The sequence below is a fragment of the Lontra canadensis genome, unplaced genomic scaffold (assembly GCF_010015895.1).
Source record: "Lontra canadensis isolate GAN:19392208 unplaced genomic scaffold, GSC_riverotter_1.0 scaffold85, whole genome shotgun sequence".
Taxonomy (NCBI): domain Eukaryota; kingdom Metazoa; phylum Chordata; class Mammalia; order Carnivora; family Mustelidae; genus Lontra; species Lontra canadensis.
In genome coordinates, this window is record NW_022631079.1 from 5,031,478 (window position 1) to 5,058,171 (window position 26,694).

The 26,694-nt window shown below is 38.8% G+C and overlaps 1 protein-coding gene across 3 annotated transcripts in view; it reads right to left on the reverse strand.

The window, feature by feature from the left end:
- Positions 1–26,694, reverse strand: part of CHRM3 (cholinergic receptor muscarinic 3) — a 349,691-nt gene that overhangs the window by 198,468 nt on the left and 124,529 nt on the right. The window lies entirely within an intron of this gene.

Genomic DNA, 26,694 nt, shown 5'->3' on the forward strand with positions numbered 1-26,694 from the left:
AAAGCAATGAAAAAAAGGGAAGGATGTTTTATTTACACCCTTTTTCAAAACCAATGCCTCTGTGTTATTAATGATGTCTTTGTGAGACCAGGATCACACATCTGCGTAAAAAGTTTAAAAATCATTCCTGAAATTTTCTTCCAACAAACATCAGTATATTCATTTGAAAATGTGGATGATATTTACTTTTAAAACAAGTATCTCGTTATTCAGAACCTCCAGGTTTGCAGGGCCAACTGGGTGGCTCAGTCGGTTAAGCGTTAGAGACTCTAGATCTCAGTTCAGGTCTTGATCTCAGGGTTGTGAGTTCAAGCCCTGTGTTGGGCTCCATACTGGGTTTGCAAAACTAAATAAACTGAAGGAAACTTTACACAAAAAGTTACCAGGTTTGCTGAGACTCGTCACACAGTCCTGTAACAACTATGGGTTTTTCCATCCAGAGATTCAGATTTTTTTATTTTCCAGCTTATTTATTTATTTATTTATTTATTTATTAAGAGTTTATTTATTTGACAGACAGAGATCACAAGTAGGCAGAGAGGCAGGCGGGGCCGGAGGTGTGGGGCGGAAGCAGGCTCCGTGCTAAGCAGAAAGCCGGATGCGGGGCTCGATCCCAGGACCCTGGGATCATGACCTGAGCCGAAGACAGAGGCCTTAACCACTGAGCTACCCAGGAGCCCCTGGCTAATTTATATTCAACGTATGAGCAGGACTGAAAATCAGTGTGTACATTAGCACATGTTTAAATCTTAAGGAGAAATGTCTGGAATCCTTTTGGTTATGATAATTAGAATTCATAATAATGAAAGAAATATACAACACTTACTGTATTCTTCACTTAGCTTATTTCATCTAATTGTCCAAATGAGTCTAGGACACATTTATCCCCATCTTACGTGGTACATTAACCAAGGTTGGTAAGATTAGTTCATATGTCCACAGCCACCCAGAAAGGGTTGATGTCATACATGTGCAAGTCTGCCCACCAGACTCCAAGTCTGTTCCTTCTCCTACCACACACTGCCTTCACTTTTCTCACACAAGCTGAAAAATCTCAGTGTTTTTCACATTTCCCTGGAAATTACTATGATAATAAATCTAGTTTTTGTAGTACCTCCTTAGTGCTTCCCAACATCACGCACATACCTGTGTATGTCTGCACATGTCCCTGGGTGTTGCACACATGTGTGTGGAGGGTGTCTGTGAAGAAAAGGCAGTAAAAATTTTTTTCTAGGGGCACCTGGGTGGCTCAGTGGGTTGGGCCTCTGCCTTCAGCTTGGGTCATGGTCTCAGGGTCCTGGGATTGAGCCCTGCGTCGGGCTCTCTGCTCAGCAGGGACTCTGATTCCCTCCTCTCTCTCTGCCTGCCTCTGCCTACCTGTGATCTCTGTCAAATAAATAAATTAAAAAAACAACAAAAAAATTTTCCTAGATGCTGAGTTTCAGGAAGTAGTGGAAATCCTCATGGCTAAGGAGAGGGTGCTTAACAACAGCGTTTCTGGAGGGAGGAGATGGTCTGCACATTGAGTCATGGGATGTCCTTGCGGCATTCAGCGTCTTTACCATCTCTTGGAAGTTGAATGAAGGTATTCTTTCCCTCAGTTCATAATCCTTCCATCTCAATAAATTAACCATCCTCTTTGACTTTCAAACTCCTCTTCTGAGATTTAAAGTATTTAATTATAATTTCTCTTTTATCTTCAGTATCACCTACCTCTATCATTCATTTCACAACTTTATATCCTAATTGTGTATGAAAGCTCATGTAGCATCCCAAGGTAATTTGCATACCTTGCATCTATTGGCCACAGAGCTCCAATGCTTAGAATAATATCTACATACCTTATTTTGAATAACAAGTCCACTAGATATATATAGTGAAACTCTCTCCCAGCCTGTCATTTTTTTCTCCTTTATATACTCTTGTGAGTTGATCTGTTTCCTTCCCAGAAGATGCGTTGGAGTCCTAACCCCAGGACCTCAGCATGTGATCTGACTTAGAGGAGGATCTTAACAGAGGTAACTGAGTAAAAATGGGGCTGTTAATGTGGGCCCTAATCCAATGTGACTGGTGTCCCTATAAAAGGTGGGAATTGGGATACAAACACATGGGAGAAGGCCATGTGGCGAAGAAGGCAAAGATGGATGGGGGTGCAGCGTCTACAAGCCGAGAAACACCAAAGGTTGTAGGCAGCCTCCTGAAGGGATGCATGGAACAGAGTCTCCCTTCCAGCCCTCAGAAGGAACCAACCCTACAGGCACTGTGATTTCAGACTTCAGACTCCAGAAGTCTGAGACAATGCATTTCTCCTGGGTCAGCCCCTCAATCAATGATACTGTGTTACAGCAGTCCCAGTAAAGTCATAACTTGAACTGCACTCAAAAAGGACGATTTGCTTTTCCCCAGCCATGTGCCATACTTTCACTTCTCAAAAATTATTTATTCCATATATGCCTAGAGAATTCCTCATGATCATTTACGATTAGCCCGAAGATGATTTCCACCATAAATTGTGCAAAATGGGTAGCGGGAATAAATTTATTTCTCTTTGCGGTCCCTGTAGCACTTTATTTGTATCTTTATTATAAATATTAATAAATTCTACTTTGCCTTGTTGTTACTTGTATACATATCTTCCTCTAAAAAATTAACCAAGTCCTTGGGGGTGAGAACTAACTCTTCCACCTTCTGGTACTGCGCATGATGCCGGTCCCAGGGCTCTGCACAGAGAAGGTACTTCATGTTTATTTTCTTACCTGGGTTGTGTAAGAGAAGTCTAGCTCCTTGGGAAAAGCTTGTGGTGAACTGTGTTTCTGCTTACCTGGTAAGAAGCTAACATGAACTTCTGAAGGTTTATTCTCTTCTCCACGTCCTTTCAAATTGTATCTTCTCCCAGGATCTGGTGTACCACATTTCCCTTTTGTAATCAATACAAAAATTCAAGTCCGAGTTGGGCCAAAAGGTCTTTTCATCAACCGATTCATCAGTTCAGTGGGAGAAAGAATTGTCCGTTCATGACTAATTCCCACAGCCGGCACTTCATTACCTGTTTCATCCCACACCTGCCGACTGGTACTGGCTGCAGACCGGCTTTGACATGGTGCATGATTTTGGACAGCAGGTGTGTCTACTCACCTTTTGAGTAATCTACCTTCAAAGTTATTTATGCAGAAATTGTTGTTTATACAGAATATTTTCAAAATGTTGTGAGAGGGCATTTTCAAGGATTCTCACATCAGCCTTCTTTGAAATGAACAAAGCTGGGGGCATCGGGGTGGCTCAGTCGGTTAAGCCTCTGCCTTCAGGTCTTGGGGTCCTGGGATCGAGCTCCGCATTGGGCTCCCTGCTCAGTGTGGAGTCTGCTTCTCCCTCTGCCTCTGCCCCCCCAACTTGTGCTATTTCTCTCTCTCTCAAATAAATAAATAAAATCTTAAAAAAATAAAATAAAAAAAGCTGGATAAAGCCTCTGTGACCTTCATGAAAAGCCTAGAGGCTAAATGCTTATTACCACCCACAGAATTATTCCCCCAAACTTCTTCCTCTGGTGGAGATGGCAAACTTGATGCAAAAATGGGTTGCTCCTGCAGTAATTAATAAACAAATACGTTCTGAATAGGGGTGAATCAAATACAAATTTTAAGTGGATTCACCAACTAAAGTTTACAAAATGACATTAGTACTTATTCAAGTGATATCTCTATCGATTTGTACTTAATTTGATTAAACCATTTCCAGCCTAAAATTTTGAGGACAGGTATATCAAACTTCGGGGATGGTTTCAATGTAATGCTTATTAAGTTATCATCTCACAAAAGCAATAAGACTTTGCTTGCTTTGACTTGAATAAGAGGACATGTATTTGGCAGTCAAAAGAAACTGAAGGATCTCCAGATTAATGGTCATTGATTGGGAACCTTTATGAATTCCTTGATTTGTACTGTATTAATAAGGATTCATCATCTTGTTGTCCTTAACATGACACCTCTCAAATGTGGCCGGGACCAGGAGTTGACTCCCCTATTTGGCTTTTAGTTTACAGGCACAGAAGCAGTGAAAGCTAACTCTTCTACCTAAAAGGATTTCTGTATATGGGGATATGCAATCTCCAGACAATTTGGAAACTTCCTCTGTCACTCTAGGAAACAGAAAGGGATGTAAACTCATAAGAGAACCAAGCAAAATAGAGTTTCCCAGGAGAGAATAAATGTGGCTTATTCACACTGCTCCCTTTACTGTCAGACTGAGCCCAGTGCCATGTCTAACAAGGGACTTAATCAATATTATTTCTGTGGTGGGGATACAACTCTGAATTAATGCCATAGGAGGACGGGTTAACAGTCTGTGAAATTCTGGAAGCAGTTTGAAATGTTATCAGTCCACACATGATATCTGTTGAAGACTAGACATGAGGCTGACGTAAAAACACTGAAAATCACAACGAAGTAAGTTACTTGTGGTATGTCACTTTTGTGGAATAGAGATTCAGGTCTCCATAGAAACTCAGTGGACTGGATTCATGTTTTGTTTTTAGGCAGCAAATGAGGTGAATTTTATTTTTGTAAATATGAGTCTGATTGAGTATACAAGACAAGAAATTTCTACAACCTTTACAATACTAAAGTTTTATTTTGCATGCCTTTTATGAAATTAAAGTGAAGGAAAAAACCAGGAGACAGACAATGCTTACTTTCCTAGACGAACAGTGAACACGCATGCAATATTGTGAAAGTCAGCTCAAGTAACACCCATGGTTCGGCAAAGGGAAAAATCCCTGTAAAGTTTTCAAAACAAGATCGACCTACAGTGTTCTCCTTTCACAGGAAGGCCAGGATTGAATCTGAGAGAGCCATGGTCACGGGGCAAATAGAAGGCTCTTCAGAACTCTTGTTAGAAGGGTTGGATGTAAATTGCCCCCAAATGCTGTCCTCGATTTGAAATTCCATAATCAGTCGAATTAAATGAGCGATCGATCAGTGATTATTTTAAGCACGACATGCCTTTAAGGGTAACTATATCAACCTAAAACCAACATTCACCAAGCATCCACTGTATGTTTTTTATGTTATTTCAGGAAAGGTGTTTAGACAAAACATTAAGTGACATGGCCCCTTCTCAAGGGTTACCCTGGCTTACCCTCCAGCCCAGAATGAAGAACGTAACACAACGGGAACTATTAAAGAAGTGATAATAGATTCTTTGGGAGCTGACTTAAGGCTGATTAGTGTGGACCAGAGCAAAAAGATTACAGGGGAAAGGGACCATATCTGGTTTTTAAAGAACAGGTTGGATTTGGATAGTTCATAAGGAGCCTGAAAATATTCCAAGTGAAAGAAATATGAGCAAGGAATGGAGCAAGAAGGAACAAACATATTTAAGGCCTTAAGAGTCCAGACTGCTCAGAACACTGGGTGGGTCAGAAGGGAATGGGGTCACTGAGCCCATGCCCCCCCACAGGGAAGAATGTGCATTAAAATCTCAGGATCAGAATGGACATGATGAGTGAGATATTTTAGGAAAACAGTAGGGTAATGTCATGCAGCGTGGACTGAAGTTCAGAGTAAGAGCCAGCTAGCCAAATGAGGTAGGTAACTGCTGGCAAAACTTGAGGCCTAATGGGATGAGGGACAGCTCTCAACTGTGAGAATGAAGAGGAGAACTTGATGCCCCCTCCCTTTTTTTTAAAAAAGATTTTATTTATTTATTTGACAGACAGAGACCACAAGTAGGCAGAGAGGCAGGCAGAGAGAGAGAGAGAGAGAAGCAGGCTCCCTGCCAAGCAGGGAGCCCGATGCAGACTCCATCCCAGGACCCTGAGATCATGACCTGAGCTGAAGGCAGAGGCTTAACCCACTGAACCACCCAGGCACCCCTTGATGACCCTTTTAAAGTCAGACCATGCACTGGTGCCAAGGCCTAGGGAAGGAGGACAGACTCGAAGAAGAACAAGGAGCATGTGGAATCCAGGGGGAAGAGGAGGGTGTGTAGCACAATCCTGCGAAGGATGGACAGAACCAGGACACCCAAATTTTGCCTTGTTGGACTGACTTTAGGAGGAGATGCTCACTAGTCTGAAGTACAGAGAGTCCTATGCTTTGGTCCAGAAAACTAAGAGCACAAAATAAAATCAGAGAAATGACTCAAAAGGACATCCAAACAGTGGAAAAAAGCCTCAGGAACTTTAGGTGTTATGAAGAAGATAAATGAAAAATAAACAAAAGCCAAGTGTATAAATGGCTGATACATGCAGGAAATGGATTTCAACCCATTTGTGAAATGTCAGTAAAATGAGGGACAGGACAGCTCTCCTTTCCTCCAAGTGGTTCAAATCAGACCTACAGTTTTGTGTTTCGTTGAGGGACCTGCCCTTTCAAACAGAGGTCACAAACAGAAATGCATCTAAAAGTCGGCAGGTAACTTAGATGAGTAAGAACTTCTACGGGCAAGAACACTGGGAGGAACAAGCCAAACCAAAGAAATAAAGCCCCTCAGATCTTTCTATTTCTTTTTTTCCCCTCCCAATACTCAAGGATCAAAAGCCAGGCTGCAGACTATGGGTTTATGACATCTGCTTTAATAGGAACATGCCCACAAAGGAGACCATTCTGGGGGTGACAGGATGCTAATGGGAACTCAAAGCCATAGCACCCAAGGGACAGGGGATGGACTGGTAAGATTTATCCAGGACAAGGCTTATTTGACAGCTCTTTTCAAATTTCTGAAGGCTTTCAACTCAGAGCAGAATTAGATTTGTTTGTGATCCCTCCAGAGGATGGAGATCAGCAAATGTAACTGACCAGTGAGCTGGTGGGTTTCCGGGCACTGGAGATGCTCACACCGAGATTAAACGAACACTCGGTGAGGATGGTATAGAGGGAATAACTCAACGCTGGATGGCAGGTTGGGATGACAGCCTCCAAGATCCTTCACAAATCTAAAATTCTAACACTGGAGGACATCGACGTCTCAAATGGGAGAGGACGGGAGAAAACACTGGCATCCTGACAGAACCTACAAGGCGTGGTGAGGGAAGAGCCCAGAGTGTGTGTCTGGCATTTCTTTCACGAACTTCTAATTACCAGACACCATCTTCGAATGTGAAAGAATGAATTAAAGATCTAAAAGCACAGGAATTCAGGATTCTTTTTCTTTCAAGTGAAGGAAAATACAATCTGGCTGAATGTGAGGGAAACTAAGCACAGGAAAAAGGAAACATGAAAGAAAATAAACCTAACTTTCTTCCCTATTTTCTTAAGGCTGGTTCGACATTCAGTTCGGTTATTCTAAAATTCTGAGGGTTTTTGTCATATATGTCCGTTCAGCACTGTTAGGCAGAAGAAATGCTTTTTCTATATTCCTTTTGGCTGTGTGATTTGGTACAAACAATTTACAAATACTTAGCAAGTATTCTTATCTTTGATCAGATAATTCCACTTCTGAGAATTTGCACAAAGGAAGCAATGTGAACTAGAGAAAAATACTTTACACACAAAGTTGTATCCACAACTACTGACAGAGTTCACCTATGAATAATTAGAAATAATCAAACAGTATGGGACATAGGCACTTGTTTTAGTCAGCTCAGACTCCTACAACAAAATACCACAGGCTGTGAGGCTTAGAGAGCAGAAATTTCTCTTTCAAGGTTCTGGAGGCTGGGAAGTCCAAGGTCAAGGTGCCCACCAAGTCAGCTTGGTGAAGGCTATCTTCTCCTGACCTGTAGATGGCCATCTTGCTGTGTCTTCATATGACCTCTTACTTGGTTTGCATGGAGAGAGAATGAGCTTTCTGGTGTCTCTTCTCCTAAGAGCACTAAACCCCACTCTTGTGACCCCCTATAATTCTAATACCTCCCAGAGACCTCACCGCCAAATACCATCATACTGGGGGTTTGAGCTTCAACATATATGCAGTTGGGGTGGGAACACAAACATTCAGTCCATAAGACCACTCAACAATGAGCTTTCTAAAACTATGTAATAAACCAGAACACACTTTTGATAGATTAAAGAAAAAAGAGGATTCAGAAATTGCACATATAATGTTAATAAAATCACGGCAAGAAAAACTCAGGTGTAGAAAAAAGAGTCTTCAAAGAAAAATATCAATATGTAAGCTGTGTTTGTGTTAGTGTGGTCAGGCTATGAGTGTTTTTTATTCTTTTTTCTTTTATTTCTAAAAATCTTACAATATTTTTAGAAATATTTTATTAGTGGAGGGGCAGAGGGAGAGGGAGAAAGAGAACCTCAAGCAGACTCCATGCTGAGCGTGGAGCCCGACACGGGACTCAATCTCACAACCCTGAGACCATGACCTGAGCTAAAAACAAGAGTTGGATGTTTAATTGACTGCGCCATCCAGGCACCCCTCTTTTCTTTTCTTTTTCTTTTTTTTTTAAACCTGTTTATTTTACAGGCTTTAATAGATATGTATATACAACTTTAAAATTTTGGTGAAAGAATTAAATTTGTGGGACCATGACTGTTAACCAGCTTATTAGGAATTGAGAGTCTACTACCTTCCTTAGGCAGATGGTCCTGAGGGACAATCCAGACCAGACAACCAGGACCCTCGCTACCCACACACCATAGACAGAACCCATAGGACGCACAGTTGACCCTCAGTAACTGTTTATTGAACTCATTGCTTCTGCAGGAAGGTAGCAGCTGATCCTTACAGGGTCAGAGGGAAAATCAGTGTGGCTCCTCCTAAGTAAGGGAATGTATTCTAGCTAATTAGCTTTTCTATTTGGAAGAATTAAGTTCTGCCAGTTAAATGTATACTTCACTGGAAGTACATCAGTGCTTATTGTGTTGTTTATTTTTTTTTAAAGATTTTATTTATTTATTTGACAGACAGAGATCACAAGTAGGCAGAGAGGCAGGCAGAGAGAGGAAGGGAAGCAGGCTCCCTGCTGTGCAGAGAGCCCAAAGCGGGGCTCGATCCCAGGACCCTGGGATCATGACCTGAGCCGAAGGCAGCGGCTTAACCCACTGAGCCACCCAGGCGCCCCTGCTTATTGTGTTTTAAATCCTATGTACTGTTGAATAGTTTAGTGGCCTCATGGCAAGACGTATTTTATTTCCAAAACAAAAAGAGGAAAGAAACAAATGCACTTGGTTCCCTTCGCTCATTGTTGATGAAACCCTCCCGAGTATCAGGCATAGCAGGCAGGCAGGATTCTGAGCTTGGAGGGGTCCACAATCATAAATTAAATTACTGCAGCGTGTAAAGAATAAATCTGCTTTAAACTTTCAAGCTATTTTCCTATATGTTACCTTAAATTTGCTTTTAGATTAATGACTTAGAAATAAATGACCTTTGAGAAGGAAATAGGAGAGTGATTTCTCGAGATCTGAAATAATCTCTTCTTAATTATGTAGTAATGTCAAGTGTAGACATCGTGGCATTTATAATACTGTCACGGTGCACGGTTCTACAAAATAATAATTACCTCTTAATGCCTGTTTTTAGAAAACGAATTTGACAAAGTTGGTTTGTCATTCCTTTCTCAGAATCTTTTTTTCTTAATTGTCCTGGTGTATGAATAATCCCCCAGTTCTGTCTGCAGAAACCCAGGGATGTCAAATTTACTCCACGTTCTCTGCCTACTTTTTTATGCTGTCAGTTTTTCCCTCCCCAGCCACCAATGATAGTGGTTTCTGATGTCGCAAGTATGATGGGAATGAGTCAGAGAATTAGTTTTCTCTTTTTCCCTAGTTTATTTTTCTGGGGGAAAACACTGGAAAGTGGTTTATATGTGTACCTCTTGACCCCTCTCTGCAGGGCTATCTCTATAAACCAGCTTTGGTGAAATCCCTGCGGGTAGAGTGGAGAAATTCTGTGGGGGAAATGGTGAAATCGGGGTGACTCTGCCCGAAGCAAGGACATGTGTTTTAGTCTTTGGAATATTAAAGTGTTAAAACTACCGTGGTTTTGAAAGTCTGTTGCTTCTTTCTCTATTAAACTTCCCAAATTCCTTCCCCTCCACTGGTTTTCATGCTTAACGTGGGTTTCTCTACAACCTAAACCCACTCCCTGTCCATCCCTTGTTTTCCCTGAAATTATTTTGGTTCAAGTACTTTTCCCTTCTAAAACATGATTCACAGTGGTTCTATTTGGGTAGCTGGGCTGATGGTCGTTTTGTTTACTTCTGGATGCTTTTCTGTATATTCTGAGCTCTTACAGCAAAGATGTATTACTCAGTTGATAGGGAAAATAAATTACAAAATTACAGCATTACAAAACTAAAATAAAAAAATCATGTTTTCTTCTTAACACACTCGTTGCCCTCTGAGCAGGTCCTACAAGTGCCAGTATGATGCTGAACACGCATGTTTTTAAAGAAGACAATTTGAATTATTATTTATTTTATGCTCACTACCTGCCAGACTCTTCTGTAAATACTTTACATGTATTTCTTGTTTAAACTTCACTTTGCCCTCGGAGGGGAATGTTTTCCTAATCCCTCATTTAAAGATGAAGAAGTTGAAACTCAAAGAGGTTCAGGATCTTAACCTAAGTCACAGGGTTGTCAAAAATGACAGGTGAGAGATAAACCACACAGGAGAACACCAGTTTATGCCTCGATCAAGATACCTACACTACTGCACACTGAGAACTTGGATTAAAAAAAATTTAATAAAGTCTTTTATGTAACCTTAAATATCCAAAATACTATAATTTCAAAAATTAATCAAATAAAATTTACTAATGAGGTATTTTACATTTTTTTCCATAGTAAGTTTTCATAACATGGTCTATTTCACACTTGTAGAATGTTTCAAGTGCTGAATGGTCACATGTGGCTGGGATGGTGGCTACCATATTGGATATGAGTTCTAGCCACAGATTTATATTGTTTTTTTGTAATAACCTGTTTTTGTTACTTATTCTTTTTTTGTTTTAATTTCCAGCCTTATTAAGATATTAGTGATTTACAATGCCAGCTGAAGGTGTACAACGTGATTATTTGATACACGTATATACTGCAAAATATGACCATTCTAAGGTTAATGACACCTCTGTCCCCATACATAATTACCTACTGTTTTGGTGGAGAGAACATATATGATCTATTTTCTTAATAACTTTCAGCTTCCAAGATAAGTGACAACATATAAAAGCTTACAGTTTTAAAAATTCCAGCATAATTAACACATAGGGTTATATTAGTCTCAGGTGTACAATATACTGATTCAATAGTTTCATACATTACTCAGTGCACATCATGAAAAGTGTGATCTTAATCCCCTTCCCTTATTTCACTCATCCCCCCCACTCAGCTCCCCTCTGGTGACCATCAGTTTGTTCTTGATAGTAAGAGTCTGCTTTTTTGGTTTGTCTTTTTCTCATTGTTCCTTTGTTTTGTTTCTTAAATTCGACCTATGAATGAAATCATATGGTATTTGTCTTTCTCTGATAGACCTATTTCACTTAGCATTATGCCCTTTAGATCCATCCATGTTATTTCAAATGGCAAGATTTCATTCTTTTTTATGGCTGAGTAATATTCCATTTTATGTGTGCATGTGTGTGTGTGTGTGTGTGTGTGTGCCTCACACACTTCTTTATTGCCTCTGCTTTATCGATTCATTCCTTTGGTATGAAGAAGTCTTTCATTTTGATGTAGTCCCAACAATTAATACTTGCTTTTGTTTCCCTCGCCTCAAGAGATACAGCTAGAAAAAAGTTGCTAGGGCCCACGTTGGAGAAATTACTGCCTGTGCTCTCTTCTAGGATTTTAATGGTTTTAGGTTTCACATTTAGGCCCTTAATCAATCAATTTTGAGTTTATTTTTGTGTATGGTGTAATAAAGTGGTCCAGTTTCATTCTTTTGGAAGTAGCTTATCCCAACATCATTTGTTGATGAGACTATTTTTTTCCATTTGTATATTTTTGCCTCCTTTACTGAAGATTAATTGACCATATAATCATGGGTTTATTTCTGAGCTCGCTAATCTTTTCCACCGATTTATGTGTCTAGTTTTGTGCTAGTACCATACTGTTTTGAGGACTACAGCTTTGTAGTATGTCTCAAAATCTGGGATTGTGATACCTCCAGTTTTATCCTTTTCCAAGATTGCTTTGGCTATTTGGGGTCTTTTGCAGTTCCATACACATTGTAGGATTACTTGTTCTAGTTCTGTGAGAAATGCTACTGGTATCTTGATAGAGATTGCACTGAATCTACAGATTGCTTTGGGTGGTATGGACGTTTTGACAATATTGCTTCTCCCAATCCGTGAGCACGGAATGTCTTCCTGTTTGTGTCATCCTCAGTTTCTTTCATCAGTGTTTGATTGTTCTCAGAGTACAGGTTTTTCACCTCCTTGGTTAAGTTTATTCCTAGGTATTTTATTATTTTTGGTGCAATTTTAAATGGGATTGTTTTCTTAATTTCTCTGTTCGCTATTTCATTATTATTGTATAGAAACGCAATGGATTTCTGTACATTGATTTTATGTCCTGCAACCTTACCGAATTTATCAGTTCTAGTAATTTTTTGATGGAGTTTTTTTGGATTTTCTATATACAGTATCATGACATCTGCAAACTGGGAATGTTTTACTTCTTCCATACCAATCTGGATGCCCTTTAAATCTCTTTGTTGTCTGACTGTTGTGGCTAAGACTTCCAGTAGTAGGTTGAATAAAAGTGGTGAGAGTGGACATCCTTGTCTTGATTTTAGGGGACAAGCTCTTGTTTTTTGCCATTGAGTACCATGTTAGATGTGGGTTTTTCATACATGACCTTTATTACGTTGAGGCATATTCCCTCTAAACCTCCTTTGTTGGCAGTTTTTTTTTTTTTTCATCATGAATGAATGTTGTACTTTGTCAAATGCTTTTCTTGCAACCATTGAGATGATCACATGGTTTTTATCCTTTCTCTTGTTGATGTGACAAATCATGTTGATTGATTTGAGAATACTGACCCAGCCTTGTATCCCAGGAATAAATTCCACTTGATCGTGTGAATGACTTTTTAAATGTAATGTTGGATTTGGTTTGCTAATACTTTGTTGAAGACTTTTCCATCTATGTTCATCAGAGATACTGGCTTGTAGTTCTTTTTGTTGTCTTCAGTTTTAGTACCATGGTAATGCTGGCTTCCCAGAATGAATTTAGAAGCTTTCCTCCCTTTTCTATTTTTTAGAATAGTTTGAACTAGCTATTAACTCTTTTTAAAATATTTTAGAATTCACCTGTGAAGCCATCTGTTCCTGAACTTTTGTTTGTTGGGAGTTTTTTTGATGACTGATTCGGTTTCATTGCTCGTACTCTGTTCAAATTTTCTATTTCTTTCTGATTTGGATTCCTGGTTTGGGGAGGTTATACATTTTGTATTATATCTTATAATCCTTTGTATTTCTGTGGGTTTCATTTCAGATTTTTAAAATTTGAGCCCTCTCCCTGTCCCCCACCTTTTTTTGATGAGTCTAGCTAAAGATTTATCAATTTTATTGATCTTTTCAAAGAACGAGTTGCTGGTTTCATTGATCTGTTCTATTTTTTTAGTTTCTATTTTGTTTATTTCTGCTCTAATCTTTATTATTTCCTTCCTTTTACTGCTTTTGGGTTTTGTTTGTTCTCCTTTTTCTAAGAACTTGCATTTTTATTGTACTTTACAGTTTACAAGATAATAGCACTTATATTTTGACATAGGATTTTCATTCAAGCCACAGGGGAGGTCTCATTATCTCTATTTTAATAAAGAAGAACCTTTATTTTAATAAGACAGTACCTTAGGGAGGTTAAGTGTCTTACTCAAGACCAGACATTTTAGCAAATAGCAAAGTCAAACCCAGAAATCATGTCTTTTGGCTTCAAATCCAGATATGTATTTTCTAGTACTTTACTTGATAAAGACAGTCTACTTCTCTGTATTGTAACTAAGTCTTAAGAGAGAATGTCAACGCATACATGGAAAGGATGGAGATGATGTTGAGTTTAGACGTAATACGTACATATATATCACGATAAGTACAGATGTCATCTATTCATTAGAAAAGAAAACAGAAATCAAGATAAATAATTTTGAGGTAATTAAGTTATTTGAATTGTGGACACTCTCTAGCATGTTACCAAAACAACTGAAGTTAAATAACTGTGCAAGTGTAGTTTAAGATCCAATAATAGAATAGCAAACCCGAAATAATTCAAGGGCAATAAAAATTTTTTCTCTGGTTCTTAAAAATAATTTTCTAAATGAGTTTTCTTTCCTTTTCATGTCCTCTAAATATTACTACTCTGAGGGAAAAGGTCATTTCATATAACTATCATAATAGTTTAAAAAATTATTATGGGCCAAGTTTGAATTTCTATTACTCAAGTTTATAACATGCATGAAAGCCATTATTGTTTTATGTGTAATTTTGCATGTAATGACTATAGCTGATCACAGAGAGGGTGATGGGTTTAGTTACTGGTCCCTCAAGATCTTCCAGATTTCTAATGAAATTAAGATAAAATAAATATGTGAGTAATACCAATGTATGAACATATCAAAGCAGTATACTAAAATTTCCTAATTAACAAAATCAAAAAATAATAATTCATTTTTTTAGTTGTATATGGTAAGATATACAAAATATGAATATTTTCCCCAAGTAAAGTAGAAATGTTCTTTAATAATCAATGCCAATTTTACCCATGTTGTAATTTCTATGATTTTTTTTGTTATTTTAAGTGAGTGAATTTTTTTTTGCTCTGCAACATAGATGTCAATAAAAATAAATATAAAACTCTAAAAAGTAAAAAAAAATATGAAAGTGAAAGCAGTTTTTATTAAAATTAGCTGTACATATTATCAATAAAATTACCTTTTCTCATAGACTGATGATACAGATCAAAATTAGTGTGATAATTTTTAGGATGTTAAGCTTGTATTAAAATACAAATGATGACTCATTTTTTTCAATATCATTTTTATACGCTCACTAATGGACAAGAGAATGGAATACTTTAATTCTTTTGATTTTTAAGCCCAGAGTCTCAAGGTAAAAATGAAATAAAATGTTTTTCAAACAGAGATAGGGCAGTCTCTACTACTCTAATACCAAACAGAAAAAAAAAATTTATATAGCAAGATCAAATTTACATTATATAAGCACTTTACCTAATAAAGCCAAAGACCTTTTCTTATTTCTTTTTTTTTTTTAAAGATTTTATTTATTTATTTGAGAGAGAGATCAAGAGTACAAGCAGGGGGAGAGTCAGAGGGAGAGGGTGGAGTAGACTCCCCTCTGCGCAGGGAGCCTGATGGGGGCTCGATCCCAGGACCCCCGGATCATGACCTGAGACACTTAATAACTGAGCTACATAAGTACCCCTCTCTTATTTCTTGAAACATCTAACCTCCTTTTAAAGATTCAGAACTTGGGTGGCTCATTTACATAAAGCATGTGCATACAGACACAGGGTCATATGCCCAATTTGGCTGAGCAACCTTCCTATAACCTGTGACAAAGGATTTGAGCCTCATTTTCTGACCTGGTGTGCTCCCACATGCCTGTCCTCATGGAAAATGAAGCAGATCTTGCATGCACGATGTGACCTCACATCTTAAGATAATGTTATCTTCATTGTAACTGTAAGTTTTTTGTTCCATATTGATCAAATTCTTTATGATTAAAAGAAATCTGAGGGACACCTGGGTGGCTTAGTCAGTTAAGCATCTGCCTTCGGCTTGGGTCATGATCCCGGGGATCGAGTCCTGCATTGGGCTCCTTGCTCAGCGGAGAAGCTGTTTCTCCCTCTGCATGCTGCTCTCCTTGCTTGGGCTCTCTCTCTTTCTCAAAAAAGAAGAAAGAAAAAAACAAATAAAACAAATCTGAGAGGTAGAGAAGCTCACTAGTTAGGCCGTAGGGAGTGCAGGCAGACCAGAACTAGTAAGAGGCAGTCGAGAGACTAGAAGTACTATGGACCTGGACCACTGAGGTTCAGCTCCTACCCTGAGACTCATGTGAACAACAATATTTTTAGGCATAACTACCCTGTCTGCAAAATAGGAATGATGATCATAACATCCAGCCCACAGGAGAGCACTATGACGAAACGAGAAATTAATATTTGCAAAACCCTTAGGAATTCCTCTGGCTCAGTGTATTCTAGGCCTGATGATTTTCTAAATTTGCCAGATCATACTGAATCCGGCGAGGATCATTAAGACATTTAATTCCAAGCGTCTATAGCAAATCTGTGAGTCAGTTTTTAGATTAATATCTATCCCTCACAGCGATCTTTTATTACAAGCATTCACTCCTTCATGCAAGATATTTACTGAGCAACTGCTGTCATCTGTATGAATAAACAAATGTAGGAACAAAACATTTTCAACCGGGGTGATGTCCGAGAAGAAAATATGCCAAAGTTCCCTATCTTCGAGTTATCTTCTTCAAGTAATTCATAACGGTGCCTTTCTTGGCTGAGTTCCTGTTGTACTGGGAGTAGAAATCAGATCAAAGTCTTCAACTGACAACCTCAGTCGCAATTGGCTTTTGATAGGTAATTCTTGTTCATTATATTTTGACTTTTGTTCTTAATTCCCTTAAACTTCACAGATACCTAAAGACCTAAAACTTGTTTACCATATAGTGTAAAACTCACTGCATTCCTAATACGCAGTCTCTAATATATAAATGACCGCTGTGTGAAAAGGAACTGAAAATCATTTTTCTGTAACGTGGCTTCCTGTCATTTATGGATTGGCCACAGGCTAGTCCATCTTTTATTAATATTGGAAAAATAAACCCCACTATGTATGAAATCAAAGGAAACCCTGTAGGTTTATCTCCTGATCTGTTTACTAAAGCATTAAACAGGTCTGATTTAGAGAGTGTTCTGATGCTTCCCACGTATGGCATAACCCAAGTCTGTTTTCACTCTAATGAGAAAGGGTCCAAGGTGGGCATGCCTCGAGCCTTTCTTATCCTACCGTCCTGCTCTTATCCCCACTACCACAACTCCCCCAGCCCTTCACCTCTATACCAAAACTTATGAGGAAAGTCTTCTCTAATTTTCTAAGGTTTCTGCCAATTAAAGCCAGCTTGAGACAAATGAGATTATGAGAGTCAAGCAGCAAACTTTCCTCTTATTAGTCTACTCACGTTATCATAACCAAATGCTACCGACTGGGTGGCTCAGAAATACAGACAGCTCACGGTTCTGGAGCTTAGAGAAGTCCAAGACGAAAGTTCTGAAGGATTTGATTCTTGGTGGGGGGATCAGGAGGCTAGAGCTATGTTGTATGATTTTTTTTTTTTTTAACAAGGCCACTAATCCTATGGGATTAGGACCCATCCTTATGCACTCATGTGACCTTCATTACCTCTTAAAAGCCCTATCTCCAAATAAAATTGCACTGGAGGTTAAGGCTTCAACATATAAATTTGGGAGCATGCAATTCAATCCACGGTGCTCTCGAACATTATTATAACCTTGTGAACAAAAAAGGAAGCGGCCTCTGTTTTGAACTATCAGACCATGATGGTGTAGAGAGCTGAAGGTACCAATCACAATGGTTTTCTTTTTCTTTAAGATTTTTTATTTACTTGACAGAGAGTGCGAGTGAGACAGAGAGAGCACGTACAAGCAGGGGGAGCAGCAGAGGCAGACAGAGAAACAGGCTCCCCACCTAGCAAGGATGCATCTCAGGATCCTGGGATCATGACCTGAGCCTAAGGCAGATGCTTAACAACTAAGCCATCCAGGCGCCTCCCCCAATACCTTTTTTAGAAACCTGTGTGAAGAAAACATGAGGTAAACAGAAATGTGCATGAACACACAGCAGCAATACAAATGCTGTATGCTCTCTGATGATCAGATTTCTACTCCTAAATGCACTGAGATGTGTTTCTCCAGAGCAATGAAGAAATGCACAGAAATGGTTAGAAAAGACTAAGGAGTCCATCTGAGGATAGGACTTACAGAAACCCAAACAAATGCATGAAAACATATCTTCTCTATATCCCAATTCTTTGAACAATTAAACTTTACAATCTCTTAGCTCCCACGCCTGCTATTTCCCAGTTTCATGGTCAAAAAACAATTTTTCGTCCTGTAGCATCAAAGCCTTCATGCCTAGTTGATGTCTGCTTAGTCCTGCAGGAAGAACGCAGACAGGACCACCATCTCCTCTTCCGGAGCTGTTCTTGAGTTAAAAACATAATCAAAGTTCTTCTTGAGAAGCGCTTTGGTTTTCTTAACTGTTCCTGCTTTTTGTTCCGTTACTCACCTTTGTGATTACCCTCTAAATCCTTTTCAAATTCTCCATGCTCCTCCTGAGTAATGGAACCAATGTACTCATTAGGGTCTCATCAGTATTGAGCATAACAGTGGGATTAGCTCGCTATTTTTGAAAAGAGCCAGCAACACTGCCAAACAGGGAGGCATGAGAGTTCTTAGCTCACCTAAACTGCTAGTTCTTATTCTGTCTCTTTTTGTCTTATTTTGTCTTTCAAAATTATAACCAACCACAGGCCTTTAATTGTTTGGAATTATTATTACTTTGAGGTATTTTTAAAATCATCTCTAACTAGAGTTTAAATTCCAGAGTGTTGATTCTGCAACCTTAATTCTCTTAAACTCCATACTGCCCCCTATTGAGTCATGTGGCCTGAGCATATGCAGAATGTTCTGGACAACAAAAGGTACCATGAACAAAGCAGGTTTCTTCAAAAGACAGACGCCCCATTGTTTTTTCCTTGCCTGACTGATTCCAGTCTCTGAACACTTATCTCAAAGACGTATTTGTTTTGCTCAAGATGCCTAAGAGAGAGACCACCTTTCAGACTCAAGAGGAAGAACCTGGAACAGATTCCAGGAAACAAGCTTAGGGGGAATGGACATAAGATACTGATGACATCTGAATTTGCTAATTCACTCTGAGATATTTTCATCCCCTAAGGTCTCTTGCTTCAGGATCCCTGTCAAAACATTGAAATAAGTACACTTTGATTTTATTATTTCACAACTGATCTTTCTAGACACTTGGTCTTGGGGGAAAATCCTCAGATGATGTGTCTTGGGGAGCTATAAGCCCTGAGTCTAAGAGTGGACATTCTACTTCACAACAAAATATGGAAAGAACCATGCAATCCACTAGTCCTATGCATACCCAAATTAGGAGATGTCAGCACGACTGAACAGAAAAGGCAAATACAACATAAAACATTTAGGGACCATTTAATTATGATTGACTATTTTCTCCCTAGGAACAATATATAAAGCTTAAAATGGATGAATTACTATATGATGAGATCCCCAGGTGGACATGAGGGACACAGCGTAATGTCACTCTAATCTATCTTCAGATAATTGCTTAGTAGTTATTCCCTCCAGCTGACATTTTATTTAAATTAAACCTAATACATGGACTATATTATCTATGTCTCTTGGCTAAAGGATGAAAAGCTTGTAGCCTCTGACCTTTAAAATATTTTCTTTTTCCTCCTTTTTTTTTGGTAGGAGTCAGGAAACTTATCTAAAAACATGTTGAGGAAGGTAAAATTCTTTGAGCAAACGCAAGGCATATCCACCACATTTAAGAAAAATTACTCTTTGAAAGTTTTTAATCACATTTACCAATGTGTCTCTTCACAAGCCTGATGAGCTCTTCCTACAGGTTTCAAATGAAATCCAACTGCTTCCTGAAGATCTTGAGTCAGCACTTCAAGACCCTCCCTGCCCAGCTCCCGATCTGCCACCCTGAATGACTCCTTAGCAGATTGGGACTATCTCATGGCTTCTCCGACCCCTGAGTGGCTTCCTCTAGCCGAGCAGCAAGGCCTCAGTCCTTAACAACTCCCACCCTAGCCTGGCAAATTTTCCCGAGTGATGCTGGTTCTTGAGCTCCTTTGGTCTCATGTAGAGACCACTCTCTAAGCAAAGGTTTCTGCTTTCTGTTAGTCTTAGCTAGTGTCCAAACAATGTAATTAATTCAACATTGGGTACTTTATAGCTTCTCATCAACTCTTCAGATTCCTTTCTCTTGGATTACTCTGTGTGTGTGTATGCCTAGGTATTTTGTTACAAGCAGATGAATTAGAGATAATTCATGGATTACATATATAGTACATATGTGTGTGTGTGTGTGTGTGTAACTATGTGTGTGTGTGTGTGTGTGTGTGTGTGTGTTTAGGTATTTTGTTACAAGCACATGAATTAGAGATAAATATATATTTAAAAATTACCAGTCACTACATGTCACACAAACATGAATTTTTAAGAATACTAACACAAACAACCATATGCAACTCTTTTAAATGGTGATCCTTTCCCAAAGCAGAGAGAAAATAATTTATTTTGAATTTCCATATAAGGGGTAATTTTTTGAGAAAAACAGTCCTATTTTTAAGTAACCTTTTTTTCTTAAGATGAGAAAGTACTTTTGCATGAAATATGCTCAATTTATGTTAATACAGCCCCTTCTTTTGGTGATTATTTTGCCTCGCTGGGATCAACTTAGGAATTTCAAGTATTATATGTCCAAAAACTGGTGCTCACATTAAGTTGGAGAGACCGGTTGGAATGCGAATCCATGGCATTCTGGATGTTAGGGCAAAAAGGAAAAGAGAACCGAAGAAAAAGAGAACTCCACCCCCCAGCACCTTCTCTCCCTCCGAGGGTGAGCTGACCCCTTGAATATGTTCCACAACCATGCTTAGCAGCATCAACATCCCTAGGGTTCTTGTCTCCTTCACATTACATACTTTTGGGCTTGAATCGACACATAACAATAGAAAAGAACCTCAAATCTTCTCCAACCAGACAACTCCTTGATGCCCCTCCCAAATATTCCACTAGGAGTTCATCTAAGTACCTCATATTTTTCACATTCAAACCCTAACTCAAGACCCCCCCCCCTTCCACAAACTTGGCCTTCCTACCCCATATCCTACTCTATGAATGACGCTGAAACAGATCCTTGCATACTTAACAACCATTCTCCCTGTTCTTGTAATAATAAACCTCTTAGACTCTTAGCTGGTCTCACAGAGACCTTCCCAAAGAAAGAGACATATTCTGGTCTACACCTCACATCTCCGTAAATTATCGATAGATGTCACCCCTTCCCCCGTCTATTCTTCACAGAAAAGTCAGAATGATCCTTCTATAAAATCCTTAGATTATGTCTTTCAAAGGCTTCCCAGGTCAGTTTGTCTAGAATTCAAGGTCCTAGAGTAGTCTACTTGGCCTTGCATGATCTGCTCCTTGTCCACCAATTTTGGATTTGATTCCGTTTTCTCATGGTTTTCCTACTCTCTAGCCCAGACTCCTGACTCCTCCCTGCCGTGCTCTTCAACACTTCCAGCACGCTCCTACCTCAGGGCCTTTGCTGATGCTGGTCCCTTGCCCTTCTTCTGGTCTCTCTTCCAATGTGACATTACTAAAAAGGACTTTTTGAACAATCTCTTTAAAAGAATGCTGCACCACACCCCTTTCCCACCAAGATTCTCCGTTGCTCTAATACCCTTACTAAGACTGATCTCCCTGACCCTCAACATTTGATGTGTATCTCTGTACTTTCTCTCTCCTACTGTGACATGACATCCAAAAAGGCACAGCTTTTTGTTTTATTCTCTATCACAGCCTCAGTGCCGATGGATGTCTCACACAAAGCATGTAGCCATAAATGTCCCAGTTTTAAGATCCCTCCAAAAGAGGAAACATACGTTCTAGGAAGACATAGTGCAACTTATAGGACATTCCAAATACAAAATAATTTTACATTTGGGGACCGATTTTATGTTTTGTAACCTGCAGCATTATCAAAAATCTAATTTATAAGCCCTGCTATTTTACAATTCTTTTCATTCCAATTAAAAAAAATTCTAATCAGAGAAATTTACATTTTTATTCATGTTCTTATCACCTTTTTATGCAAATGTTTATTTAGCCCATGCCTGGTTGTAAATCCTTCTCCGCACAGAGGAAATGCTGGAAGCTAAGGCAACAATTGGTCCTATTAGTATTTTATTACTCATCATTCCTCCTGCATGTTAAATGTGTGACGCTTCAACTAGAATCCTCCCCCCCCCAAAAAATTAACTGAGAAAAATCTCATTCTGTGTTTTTCAAGAAAACAAATTAGTAGCATTCAAGCAGATCGCATTTTTACGCAATTGTTATTAAAAACTCCTGTGGAGAGAATTAAAGAGGTTTACGCTACTTTAAAACAAACCAGGACTAATATCTATCTATATCTGTTTATCTGTTCTCTTTATAATACAAATATATCTTCCAGAATATCTTTTAATTATTATTATCTTCAACCCTTGCTTTTTGAGTTAATCTCCCCCCACCCCTTTTCCTAAGATTTTATTTTTTAAGTCATCTTTATACCCAACCTGGGGCTGGAACTCACAACCAAGGTCAAGATTTGCAGGGCCCTCCAAATGAGTCAACCAGGAGTTCCCTGTATATAACAACACTGTGTGTTGTTACATGACAAACGCAGTCTAGTTTCAAAACTAGTGAGAAAAGTAACTTCATGTATCAAGGGCTTCTAGAATTGTGCCGACATCATATCCATTCGGACCATCTACTTGGATACATCGGAAGCTCTTCAGCTGTTCACTAGTACAACTCTTTCTTTACCAGACTAGTATTTATAGCCACTCTGTAGTTTATATTTATAGTCACTCCACCTTTTCAGGTTTGTCCACATGACTCTAGCAAAGCTTCAAAAGATAAGACACTTCTGATAGGAGTTTTTAGACTAGAATATCTCAACACGGCAGGGAAGAAATTAAAGACGAAAATATTGGCAAAGAAGAAGGAAGTAACCAGCCATGGCTTTAATAACATCAGGATGAGCTGCTAACAAAATACGAGCTTTCCTGGCCCTTTGACTTTGTCCAAATCCTTTAAAAATGATGCTCATCTCTCTGCTTCGGCAGAGCACATCAGATACAGTCTCTGATCTGATGAATTACCATTTTCATTGCTCATTATTTCATTTGTGTAGTTCACTGGCCAAGTCACTTCCTAGCTTGTGTCTAAAAGTAAAATGCATTGGAATTATTCATTCCACAAATTCCACAAATATTTACTAACATCTAATGTGGAGTCCAAACATGGAGGGTACTGGAAGACTGTATGTTTTGTTCTAAAATACTCACTCAAGAGTCAGCATGAAGTGCTAGGGGAATGAGATGAATAAGAAAAAGTCAGATGTACTAGTAAATATCTGTGACAAAGGTGTATTTTTGGAGCCACTTGATATATTAAAACAAAATAAGACAAACATTGATAATGAACTTGGTATTATCAAGCACCATAGTGTGTCTGACCTCTAACAAACACAGGATGTATTTATCTTTCATATTCAATTTTTAAAGTTAATCTGGACCAACTGTAGGTCAGTTTTAGGGAAACTCTGATTAAAGAGACATCAAGGCAAATGAAAAAAAGTCATAGAAAATACAAAGTGAAGTACACTTAACCCAAGGTTCATTTCAAGTACTATTAATTTCTCTCTCAATAGCTGTTTCATATGGTGGCAATATGGTAGATTTTATAGAGATTTTAATCTTCCTCTGTCCAGAACCCAGAGACTCGGAGATATAAGGAATTCGAAAAAAATGGCTTTATATTATTTGAAAAGCTTTGCCTGCACTAATGTAAAACTCTAAAACATAAGGGGCATCGCTGCCTGAATCCTTTCAAATAAATTCCTAAAACAGCATGAAAAGAATCTGTGGCCTTATTAAAGCTCTATTCGCCAGAGAGAATTCTACACAAGACCAATCCACCTTGAGGACAAAAGGAAATGCAGGGGCATTTCCTAAGCACTGTCCTGTCCTGGGTCTCTAAGGACACTCAGTGTCTGTGTGTTTGTCTCTCTCTGTGTATTTTGTCCTCCTTCTCCCCCCGCCACCAAACAGACCTTTAGGAGAAAGACAGTACTGCGCAGGCATGCTATTTGGTTAAATTAGTTCCCCAAACGCACTTTAGCTTCATGGATGAAAATAATTTAGGGTAAAGAAAGTAGCTACATTGATAACCTCACCACTGGTCTCCATTACCTGAATGTCAAGTGCACATTTTTATAAATGTTCTTAACACATGCAGCTTCTTGAGCTTTTTAATAATGTAAATGGTGAAATGCCCAAGGTTCTATGTGGAAGACAAAAGCATGAAATAAAAGTTGATTACGCCGTGTACAAGGGGCGCTGACATGGATCCAAGTTTCTACTCTGCAGCAAAGCACCTTACATTTATTGATTTCTTTTAAAATTTTGATTAAAATAGCATCACTATCCTTCAAAGGGTATCCTTTTTGACGAAAGCATTTTGATTTCTACTTATCTCTGTCCCTTCCAATGGGAAGGGCAACATCTACAAGGATAGGTGTTTAGAATCTAAAGGAAAGATTTCAGTGGCTGAAACAGTGGTTTATAAAGTCACTGGATAGTCACCATGAGTGCACCAAGATCTCTGGTGCAGCTCAGATAAATATCGGTGAAAACAAAGGCCTGTAGATCTGAGCCACAGATGAAATGATCCCAGCTATAACCATCACCTCCCCACCTAACAAACACATGCCCCAAATCCTGTTATTCTGCCTAAAATTTACCGCGATGGAGGGACATTTAATAAACTACAGTGGCTGTGCCATAAAATTAATCTCATAATAGTGTCACTGACAAATTACGAAATCTCTTTGCTCCTGATGGTAACAAGATACCAGGAATGCATTAAGTGGCAATTGGTGGGAGATGTCAATAACATTTTTAGCCTCTGAGTCACTGCCTGGAGGGGCAGGCAAGCAGAAGATTAGGCCGAGAACCGATGCTCGGATGGAGGAAAATTGCCTCGGTATCTTCAGCTACACCTTCTAGGCACTTTGTTCCATTTGCTACTAAAATTCACTGCCTCAGTGCCTCGGTCTTTCAACAAGCCTGAACTTGGTCTTCATCCCACCGGAACGTAAATGATCATTAGCAGTTTCCTTCATTACTGTTATTATTACTGAAGAAGTGTAAGCAGAACTGGCCAGACACTTTCCTATTTATAAACAATCACGCTGGCTGTATGGTGGAGAACGGATTGAATGGGAACCAGAACAGAGTGAGAAGGTGATTTTGGGACCATTGCCGCACACTGATGAGACAAGGAAGTGATGGATGCCACGTGTACCTGGCGAGAGGGGGTGTGTGTGAAAACTAACATAGAGACAAATGGAGATTTCGGAGCAGTGGTTTGAAACCCCAGCTGCACCTGTAAGTCATTTGAAGAGCTTTTTAAAAATTCCAAAGCTCCAGCTCCACTCTGAGATTAGGACTTAATTTTCTGGGTACAACCTGGGCACCTGCATCTTCTCACCCTGAGGGCTGAGAACCACCGAGTCTGGGCTAAACTTGAACAACTTGATGGGGTGGATGTGGAGAGGTTAAGTAGAGGGAATGTTCTCTTCTACGGCAACCAGATTTCCTAAATGAGTAAGTGGTTTAATGGCAGTGCCAGTGACAAAGAAAGAGGAGACTGGGGACTCAGATTTTTATGTGAACTCTCCTGGTTTTTTGACTTGGTAATTTTGAAAAACATATATATGTCCATTTTGTGTAGGTCACAAAACCCAATAAAAAGAAACAAACTGAAAAGGATCTGACATGTAGGTGACCAGTTGCAAATTCTGTTTAAATCAGGGAGTTAAACTCTAATTATGGATTTCAGACATTCACAGAATAATAGGAGTGAAATTCTTTGGAGACTCTTGGAAACACAATAATTAATTACCTGATGCTTCATTATGAATAAAGGTGACCTGGTGTACTTGATACACTGTAATCCTCCCTCCATTCTCCCTCCCTTCCAAGTCGAGTTATAACACTCTTTGTGAAGCAACATAAAACAATTTTCACAAGGTAGAGGGTTAAGTAGTAAAGCTGGGTCCTCATATCTGATTAACTCTCAAGTCTGTGCTGCTTCCCAAATGTGGTTTCCAGCACTTTTTTGGGGGGAGGCAGGGGAGTTATAGAGTTTTAATTTTGAAAATATAATTTATATAGATAGGAGTTATAAAAAATTTATGTCAGTATCTCAACAAAGCCTACCATATTCCTAATAATATTTTAAAAGTTGAATACAAGAACGCAATGAATCTTGTAATCAAGGATCCTTTAGTGGTAACACCACACACACACACACACGTGCACACACACACGCACACGCAGTAGTTATCCAAATAGTCTGAATCGGATCACATCAAGAGTTACAGGGCTCATATCCTGTAAGAATCGAATTTTAGAACATTTCCTTCAGGAGAATTCATTATATAATGAAATTGTCAAATACTCTATACTTTGTTTCTTCCATCATTTATATCGTGATACACCAAGGGAGTAATTGTCAAACCTCAGAGATGAAGGGATCACTTATTTATTCACACATGTAGTTATTTAGTTCATAATTTAGCATTCAGTTTTGTCTAAGCCTGGACTAATTTTTAGAAAAAAAAAAAAAAAGAAAAGACGTTTATACCTTTCTGTTGGACTCTTGAACTATAGATATTATAATCATAAACATACCAGAGGATCTGTCATATCTCAAATACTTGATTTCCATGAAATTGTAGATAAATCTTATTATTTTCAGAATCCTATGAGCATAGAATTTCCCCTCTTTCCTGGAATGAGAGTATGCTTACTATGTATCACATAAGAAAGAAGATAAAGGGGTCTTTAGGAG